Source organism: Mastigoproctus giganteus, chromosome 2, assembly GCF_048544385.1.
Source record: "Mastigoproctus giganteus isolate SK-2022 chromosome 2, ASM4854438v1, whole genome shotgun sequence".
Classification (NCBI taxonomy): Eukaryota; Metazoa; Arthropoda; class Arachnida; order Uropygi; family Thelyphonidae; genus Mastigoproctus; species Mastigoproctus giganteus.
Window position 1 is genome coordinate 130,765,883 of NC_143576.1, and position 10,221 is coordinate 130,776,103.

General features: G+C 38.9%; 1 protein-coding gene across 2 annotated transcripts in view; it reads right to left on the minus strand.

Moving 5' to 3' along the window:
• Positions 1-6,016, minus strand: part of drosha (ribonuclease 3 drosha) — a 357,699-nt gene extending 351,683 nt beyond the window's left edge. For both annotated transcript variants that reach the window (XM_090389541.1, XM_090389540.1), the window contains exon 1: positions 5,938-6,016. The gene's annotated coding sequence lies outside the window, so the exon portion shown is untranslated. The remainder of the gene's footprint in view (positions 1-5,937) is intronic.
• Positions 6,017-10,221: the final 4,205 nt, after the last annotated feature.

The window sequence follows — 10,221 nt, forward strand, 5'->3', positions numbered from 1 at the left end:
CAGATGAATAAACTTCCCATTTGGTAAATATTTTATTCTCCCACTGGAGACTGGAGTTGCTGGAGAGGCCTTCATCCTGCAGTGGATTGAAAATGGCTGATGATGATGAATCTAAGACAATGCATCTAGTCAACATGGATGGCCAATGCAATGTTGAGTCAGTTTGGTGTGACATAAATGAGAAAACAAAAATGAGTAGGAGTGTGTTAGAGGTCTAATGACTGTAATGAGCATAAAACAACTATACAGAGAAATAGTGGGCCAGCCAATCAGAATGTCTTATAATCGGGGATTTTAACTTTCAATATTGACTGAAACTTGTGGATTGTTCACTCACTTGCTAGCAAGAATTTTGTGGTTTTATTGGATGACTTTTCTACATTAGCATATTAGAGAAGCAACAAGAGGAAGCAATAATCTTGATCTGATTATCAGCAGTGATTCTTCATGCATTAAGAATCGGTGCCTCCGTAGCCAGGTGGGCAGGAGCAGCAGTGCATAGCACATGCTTCTTGATTAGACCGGGGTTCGAGCCGTGACCACCGAATACAGAGGATGCGGAAAGGTCAGAGAATGACCACCGCACATCCCCGGAGCAATATGGCCTTAGTTGCTAATGCTCCTAAAAACCAAATAACAAAAAAAAAAAAAAAAAAAGCATTAAGAATCTTTAGGTAAAAAGACCATCTGGGTGGCAGTGATCACGTGTGTTGATGTGCTTACTTAAAGGCATAACTACTGTCAAGAGCAAAGGGAAGGGAAGAGCTTTTGCTTTCAGAGAAGTGAATACAGTGGTCTCAGAGAGTTTTAAGTTTTATATAGTGGAACCATCCAACGGTGTTACCAATAGCAAACTCTAAATAGGAAGCATTCTGGGAAGTAATCATAGATGCTACTATGCTTTTCCATAAGAAATACAGTTCCAGACTTAGATCTAAAATGGATGTCAGATGAACTGATAAGATTTGTGGTAGAGAAGAAAAATGTATGGGATCTATAAAAATTATTCGGTGATAATTTTGATACAGAATCCTATGGTAAATATAAACTAGTCTGTAATCAAGTCACAAAGAAGATTAGACAAGCTAAAGCAGACTATAAGAAGTCTCTGGAAAAAAAAACAGTAAAGACTTCTTTACTTTTAACAGTAAGGGATTGAATCACATTAGTCCACTTGAGTTCATCACAATCTAACAGAGAGCTAAATGATATTGTAATAACTGAGAGGAAAGCAGAATAAAAATTTTGAAGCTTAACAAAAAAGGTACCTGGGGTGTATAAGATCTATCCAATTATATTAAGGGAGGCAGCAAGAGGAGGGGGGGGTAAGCAAACCCTTAGCCATATTATGAGAGCATCGCTGGATGATTGGTTTGTTTCTGTTTTTCTGGAGCAAATGCAACCAAGGCCATAGTGCACTACAGCCATGCCATAAATGAGATAAAGATTTTTGGTGACCTTTCAAAAAGGTTACCACATCAAAATATATATATACAAATGTAAAGCAAAATAAATGCTAGTATACTCAGACTAAAAATAAATGAAAAAAATTATATATATTTGTAAAAATTAATAATTTTTAGAAATTTAAGTATCTTGGAATATATTATAGACCACTGGCATTGACAAGTTCTAATGTGATCCAAGGCTAACTCTATCGCATGCAGCTCTTCAGTGTATATGCTGGATTCAGGAAGAATGTGCTGAGATGCATAGTGTCTGGAAAAACAGCAGCAAATCCTAAACACAATTCCGACTTTGAGCCATCTGTGTAAACTGGCAGGAAGTCACAGTATTCAGCTCAGTGCAGGTAGCCAGATGATGGAGTATCAGACTTTAACCAGTTCTTAAGTTTGGTGTTTGGGCAACCTTGTCTACTGTGATGTTAAACCTCTCCGAGTAGCTCTTGGATGCAAATACCAAAATGATGATCAACAGTCTGACAGGCATCGCATAAATTTTCCCAACATGGCTGAAAAATGGATCTTCACTTAGTAGTAGTGACAAATGATGCAAGAAAGCAAGCTTATATAGCATCAGGAAAAAAAAAAAAAAAACCCTACGCAGTTCACCCATCTGTATCCTCTAAGAATCTGTCTAGTTCTTCCTCGAATTTATTCAAACCATCCATTTCCACAACAGATGGAAGCCTATTCCAACAATCAACAACTTGCTGGCTGAAGGAAAACTTCCACACATCCATCCTTCCTCAGCTTACATTTATGCCCTGTCATGTGAGTAGTCTCAGCAAGAAGAAGAAGAAAGCTATTCACATTCAAGCCCTTCAACACCTCAATCAGATCATCCCACAGCTGCCTAGTCTCCAGACACTGCAATCTGCATAACTGAAGTCCTTCTAGATAAGAGCACCCTTTTATTCCCTTCAACAATTTGATTACCCTTCTCTGAACTTGTTCCAGCAGATTTACATTGTTTCTAAAGAGAGGCCTCCAGACATGTATACAATACTCTATCAACTGCAAACTTTCATATTAAGCCTGATACCTTCATCAATATCATTAATAAATATTGAAAACATCAATGGGCCAGCACTGAACCCCGGGGAATTCCACTGATAACATTAGTCCACAAAGAGCAGTGCCCACTGATAACCACTCTATCCTCCCTTTATCCATAGCAGTAACTTGCCCTTAATGCCACATTACTCCAGTTTATACAGCAGTCTTTATTGTTGAGGAGGCTTCCATCCTGCAGTGGGTTGATAATGGCTGCAGTCTGCCTCTTTATTTTTTATTTTTTTTTATGTGCAACAGTATCAAAAGCCTTACTGAAATTCAAGTGCATGATGTCAAAATTATTTTTTGCATCCAGTTCTTGGTCACTACTTCACAGTCACCTATCAGAATGATTAAACAAGACTGCCCCTTAACAAATCCATGCTGTGACTGCAGTATAATTGCATTCCTGTTCAGATGGTCCTGCATTACTTCTTTAACCAGTAATTCCATTAATTTTCCTGGAACAAACCTTAGATTAACAGGTCTGTAATTACTCATGTTGCCTTTTGATCCCTCTTTATGAATTGTGAATATATTTCCACATCTCCAGTCCATAAGGACTAAGATGTGGAAATAAATCCACAGATGTGCGCATAATTAAGTATGGCTAAGAATTTGCTTAACTCCTTTGCTGCCTCCTTTAATATAATTGGATAGATTCCATCCACCACAGGTGCTTTTTTAAGTGCATCTTCAACAATTTCTCCTCCACTTTCCTTTCAGTTATCACGAAGTCATTCAGATCCTCATTAGTTTAATAAACTTCTGGCATCCTCTTCCCTAAAGAATTCCTCGTGTGTGAATGTAGATGCAAAATATCTATTCAATTTGTCAGCAACCTGAGCAGGGTCATCAACAGTTAACCCATAGACCTCAAGTGGCCCAATGTGATTCACCTCTTCCTTCTGCTGTTAATACAGGCATAGAAGTCTTTGCTGTTTTTCTTTGCCTGAAACTTCTCACATAATCTGCCTTCATTTACTAACCTCCTTTGTTACTTCAGATAATTTATATGCATCCCATGCACTTTTCTTCTCTGCCATGTGTCTCAATAGTTCATCTCACATCTATTTATGTCTAAGCATTGAACAGTATTTTTTCACTGGCATGAAAAGCCTAGTTGCTTCTTTGATTACTTCCCTGAATACTTCCCATTTAAAATTTGCTTTTGGTAACATTATCAGTTGGTCCCATTGCTCAGTATTTAAAACTGTCTGAAACCCTTGTAATCACCCTTAATGAAGCAAAAGCCTTTCCCTTTACAGTAGTTCTTTAATAAAGTTCGACATTCATACACTGTGATCACTGCCATCCAGTCTGTCTTTTATCTGAAGATTCTTAATGCATGAAGAATCACTGCTGATAACCAGATCATGAATATTGCTTCCTCTTGCTGCCTCTCTGACATGCTGCTGCTGTGGAAAACAATTATCAAAGTAATCCATAAAAGTCTTGCTAATCTGTGAGTGACCAACCCACAAATTCCAATTTTTGTTTTCCCACTGCTTATATCACACAAAACTGGCTAAACACTGCCCTCGTTACCCATGCCAACTGGATGCACGTTTTAGTTTTCTCAGTGTTTATGTCACAAATGACTTGATATTGTACTAGCCACCCACATCATCTTGGTGCACTGCCTTAGATTCTATTCAAATTCCATATCCTTTATGTGTGAGTAGTAGCACCACATTTCTCATATTTCTACTAAATACACTTTTCATTATTATTATTATTATTAGCCATATGGTGCAATGAAGGCCAAGGCTTATTCTGCACCAGCCAAAAAACAATTCCCTGTTTTGTTTGTTTTGTTATTTGGTGTTTAGGAGCATTAGCAACTAAGGCCATATTGCTCCGGGATATGCGGTGGTCATTCCCTGATCTTTCCGCATCCTCCGTATTTGGTGGTGACGGGCTCGAACCCCGGTCTAATCAAGAAGCGTGTGCTACGCACTGCTGCTCCTTCCCACCTGGCTACGGAGGCGCCTACAATTCCCTGAGTTACCCAGAGAGAGAGAGAGAGAGAGAGAGAGAGAGAGAGAGAGAGAGAGATAAAGGAATCACCAAGAAAGAGAAGAATGATGATATCCAGCTGAGGACCCCAGGTGTGCCAAGCCCATACTCACCAGATGTGAGCTCCTGGGGTTGTTTACTTACCTGTACTTCAAATTCATGAAATTTAACTGAAAGGTCTAATGGACTTGATGTTTCAGATAATGTGAGAATAAATCAGAAATAAAAATGAAAAATTTTTACAAAATATAATTTATAGCAATTCATTTGAATTCCAGTACACATTCGAACAGCTTGAGTAATTCCCATTTATTATTATTATTACTGGCCATATAGTGCAAGGAAGCTTGAGGCTTATGTTGCACCAGAGAAAAAAAAGGTTCCAAGTTACCCACAGAGAGAGAGAGAGAGAGAGAGTCAAAAGTAGAAGGGGAATCACCAACCAGAAAGAGGTTTTTTTTTTTTTTTTGGTAGTTGTTGGCGCATAGGCTTCTGTGGCCAGAATGCACCTCCCAAAGTGTTTGCAGTACTTTGATCCAAGCCCGAGGCGGGAATTGAACCCGCGACCTTTGGGTTGCCAGGTGCAGGCACTTTACCCACCCGGCTAGCCTGGTCGGCCCAGAAAGAGAAGAATGATGATATCCAGCTTGGGACCCTGGGTGTGCCAAGCCCATACTCACCAGATGTGAGCCCCTGAGGGTACATTTCTAAGTTCCTCTTTGGCCGTGATCCCTTGCCTTTACTGAACAAGAGACTGACAATGAGTAATTGATGTTGTGAATGGAGAAGTTCAAGATTTAACATATTAAATGAATTGACATATCCTGATGTCACTATCTCAATAATAAAAAGTAGATAGACTGATTGGAATTCCATTTTCTTAGAAATAAACAGGTTGAAAAAAAAAAGTTCAAATTTAATTAAATTTTATTCCTAAAAAAAAAAAAAAAAAAAGCCAACATATATATTCAAATATAGCGATAAAAATGCAGAGCGGTTGTAAAAGTGCCCTGTCTTACGATTACACCACTTATTTTATTTATCCAAAATTTGTTCGTATTCAAGAAACAGAGCCCACTGAGTCACTTGCAAAACAATCCTATAACTCATTTCTAAACTCTACAAAATACGCACACACAGGACCCTACCGACTAGTTCTGGAGAATTTTTTTAATGACACTTGAAATACTTTTTTTATTTAAGAAATTTTTTATTGTAGCATACAGTGATCTAAAGGTAGCTTTTATTCGCGCCATGATTTCAAAAGATATTTCCAGAAAACCGTGGCCAAGAACTATGACAGGAGTCCTACACAATTATCTAAGTGCTCTGAAAACGACCCTCAAAAGCTAATACACATAAACATATCAATCACAAAAACACGTGGTTTATAAATACTCACTGTTATGCTATTTATTTTAATAAGCAAATTCACACGACTTAAATTAACTAAACAGCTGGGAAAATAATAATATCTTGAAATAATTACGGTACTTTAGATACAAAATAAAGAATTTCATCTATTACATACAACAGCTTGTCCTTTACCAAAGGCCTCACGTAAATGTTCAGCAAAGCATAAGGGCAAACGATATGCTTAACGCGAACATAAAACCAAAAATTACGTATCTGTTACTTTGTAATAGTTATCGATATCAATGAAATGTAGATACTACTAAATCATCGTTTGTGATACTAGAAAAACGTACAGTAGTTCTTAATTTGAAAATCGATTTTTTTAAACAAAATCTTATCTTTTTTTCTTTCTTTTTTTTTTTTTTTTTTTTTGTCTTTGTTTCTGTGTACAGTTTAATTAGCATAAAGGCCATATTACTCCGTGTTCACTGTCTCTAAATTGCTATGTTCCGAGGTCCAGTTTCTGCTTGCTGGAAGAAAAATCACCGTTTTCCAGGAGAAAAAGCCATGCTACCCTCGCCTGAGCCCGACTACCACAGCCACGTTGTGAAACAGGTTCAAAAAAATTCCGCAGGTTAGGTAAAAAAGACCTGAGTTCGGCACTCGAACTTAGATATTTTCCGTCAAGGTGTTGGGAGGACAGCGATCTTAGCAACTGTGAGAGGACATTAGGCCCATATAACCAAAAATAAATGGAATTTGATCATGATCGCCTTTAGGATCAAAATAGTCTGCGCGAGCACAGTGGTATCGTCACCGTCCTTCCCACACCGGGTGGAAAAGGCCCGAGTTCGAATCCTCTAGATGACGTGAGGAACTTTAGTGGGCTTTTTTCACTTCGTGGCTGAGTTAAAATGTAGTGTTCATTGTCTAACGGCTCCAAGGGTTTCCCCCATCTCCGTGTTGTGTACTCTGTGTGTGAAACACAGAACACTGTCAAGGCCGGAGATTTTAAAAAGTGTAAAGTACATGTTCATGTTGTGTAGTGTCATGTTGTGTTGTTCCTCTGAACTTTTAGCCGTGGCTGAGTTAGTCGGTCTCAGGTGTGCATTTTTATTATTAGCTATTTTGTGTAGGGAAGCCTGAGGCTTATACTGCACTAGCCAAAAAAAAAAAAAAAAAAAAAAAAAAGTCTCAATTACCCCGAGAGAGAGAGAGAGAGAGAGAGAGAGAAATAGAAGGAAATCATCAAGAAAGAGAATAATGATGATATCCAGCTCAGGACCCTGGATGTGCCAATCTCATACTCACCAGATGTGAGCCCCTGCGGTTAATAGCAAGGTTTCCCTCAAAAAACTGGGGTTTTTTTCGTCCAGCAAAACAGGCAAATCGATCAGAGAACATGCGCAATTTACAGACAAAATAAATATATTGGTAGATGTAATCATTTTCAGGGGCCCCTAATATAACTTTTTTTTTTTATGATCAAAATAATGTAGATTTTTAAGGCCTATATAATGATTAAAGCTTAATACTTCCTCAGGTTTAGTCGATCCGTTTATAAAACGCTGAGAAATAGTATGAATACCACTAACACATTGCATAAGGGTTACCGATTAAATTTGATATTATTAGCCATATGATGCAAATAAGCCTGAGGCTTATGATGAACCAGCCAAAAAAAATTTCCCAAGTTACCCCAAGAGAGAGAGACAGAGAAAGGAATCTCCAAGAAAGAGAAGGATGATGATATCCAGCTCCCGACCCTGGGTTTTTCAAGCCCATAGTAACCAGATGTGAGCCCTTGGGGTATAACTTACATTCAACCACCCACTGGCTAAAGGCAAACTTCCTCACGTCTATTGAAAATAGACGTGAGGAACGTAAAAACTGAAAGCAAAGTGGAGGAGAAATTGTTGAAGTTAAACATAAGAAAAGCACCTGGGGTGGATGGGATCTATCCAGTTATATTAAGGGAGGCGGCAAAGTAACTAAGCAAACCCTTAGCCATAATTATGAGAGCGTCCTTGGACTCAGGAGAGGTTCCCACGGACTGGAGATGTGCAAATGTATCCCCAATTCACAAAGGGGGATCGAAGGGTGACACGAGTAATTACAGACCAGTTAGTTTAACTTCTGTTCCGGGTAAAATAATGGAGTCACTGGTTAAAGATGCATTGCAGGATCATCTAGACAAGACTGCAGCAATAATATAGACACAGCATGGGTTTGTTAAGGGAAAGTCTTGTCTGACAAATTTGATAGGATATTATGATGTGGTTACCAAGGAACTGGATGCAAAAAATAATTTTGATATCATATATTTGGATTTCAGGAAAACTTTTGACACTGTTGCGCATGGAAGACTATTGTACAAATTGGAGCAGATTGGTATTAAGGGTAAATTGCTACAATGGATAAAAGGATGGTTAAGTGGGAGAAGACAGAGGGTGGTATCAATGGGTGCTGCTCTTCTTGGACTAATGTTATTAGTGGAGTCCCACAGGGTTCGGTGTTAGGTCCACTGTTGTTTTGTATATTTATCAATGATATTGATGAAGGTATATCAGGCTTAAAGTCGAAGTTTGCAGATGATACAAAAGTTGGCAGGGTTGTTAATGACAGTAATGGCAGTGTGCTACTGCAACAGGATCTAGATAATTTGGGCAGATGGGTTAAGAAGTGGAAACTGAAGTTTAACCTTGACAAATGCAAAGTACTGCATATGGGTAGAAGTAACCCCCAGAGAAACGTACCAACTGTGTGGTACTACACTTAAGGTGGTAGAAAATGAAAAAGACCTGGGAGTAATTGTGCAGTCAGATATGAAGTTTTCTGAGCAATGCAGACAGGCTGCCAGGGCAGGTCATGGGGTTTTGTCAATGATATATAGGAATTTTTCTAGCAGGGAAAAGGAGGTGATTATCCCTCTGTATAAGGCAATGGTCAGGCCACGCCTTGAGTACTGCGTCTGGAGGCGTAGAGGTCTGGAGGCCTCATTTTAGGAAGGATGTAGATTTACTTGTGCGTGTACAGAGAAGGGCAACAAGATTGGTGAGGGCAATTAAGGGATCCTCTTACCAAGAAAAGCTTAAGTTCTGAAAATTGCAGTGGCTGGAGACTAGGCACCTGCGCGGTGATCTGATTGAGGTATATAAGGCCTTGAATGGGTTGAGCACGCTGAATTCTGATGGGATCCTTCCACTTGTTCAGATTACGAACCTAAGGGGGCATAAATTCAAATTAAGAAAAGACAGATGTAGATTAGATTGCGGAATTTTGCCTTTAGCCAGCGGGTGGTTAATTGCTGGAACAAACTTCCATCTGTCGTTGTGGAAGTTGATAGGGTGAATAAATTTAAGAAGAAACTGGACAGGCATTTGGAGGGAATGGTGTGATTTTTTTTTTTTTTTTTTTGGCTGATGCTGCATAAGCTCATACACTTGCCTTCTTGCATCAAATGCCACTGCTACTACTACTACTACTATTATGAGAGCATCCTTGAACTCAGGAGAGGTTCCCACGGACTGGAGATGTGCAAATGTATGCCCAATTCACAAAGGGGGATCGAAGGGTGACAGGAATAATATCATTATCAACGTAGAACATATTGAGTATTACAGCTCTGATTCATACTATCAAATTAATTTTCATACTCTTATTGACTATTTCATTCACTTCCTGTCTCTCCAGTAGTATACAATCGATACACACAATTATGGGAGATTTTTTGAATGGCTTGGTACAAAATTACATTAAATCTACACTAAGGTACTCGGCCCAAAGTTACCATATTTCTTTCCTAAAATATTGCCTTCAAAACAACATCGTTCCGAAGTTTGCCAGGGTGAATTTAAATCAAAAAATTTCAGGCATAAAACAACTATCACTGGCGACATCACGTAATATTGTTAAGCTTGCCTTAAAATCTCGATATTCGGATAAACAAAAATACCTTTCCCAGGTTAGGAAGCTTCGCGATAAATTAAAAAATTATCTACATCCGAACGATTGGTCTGTATTGAAGACCTCCATAGATTTGCGACGGGAAGCACAAGCCTCAGAAATAAAAAACAGACACGTTAATAAGTTGCAAACATTATCGAATAGTTCAAGACACGTTCATACGAATTCTAACACATTGTCGCGAGCTTGCGACCAAGTTCACACGAGTTGGGTGACATCCCCCCCACAGACACATAACGCACTACCACAGAATATGTCGGCTAGTTCACGAACACCCCCTCACCCAGTATCCAACGAACCGACACATCAACAGGTTACAAATCTTTCCTCGTGTACACTATCGCAGGACCAGATTTCACTTTTA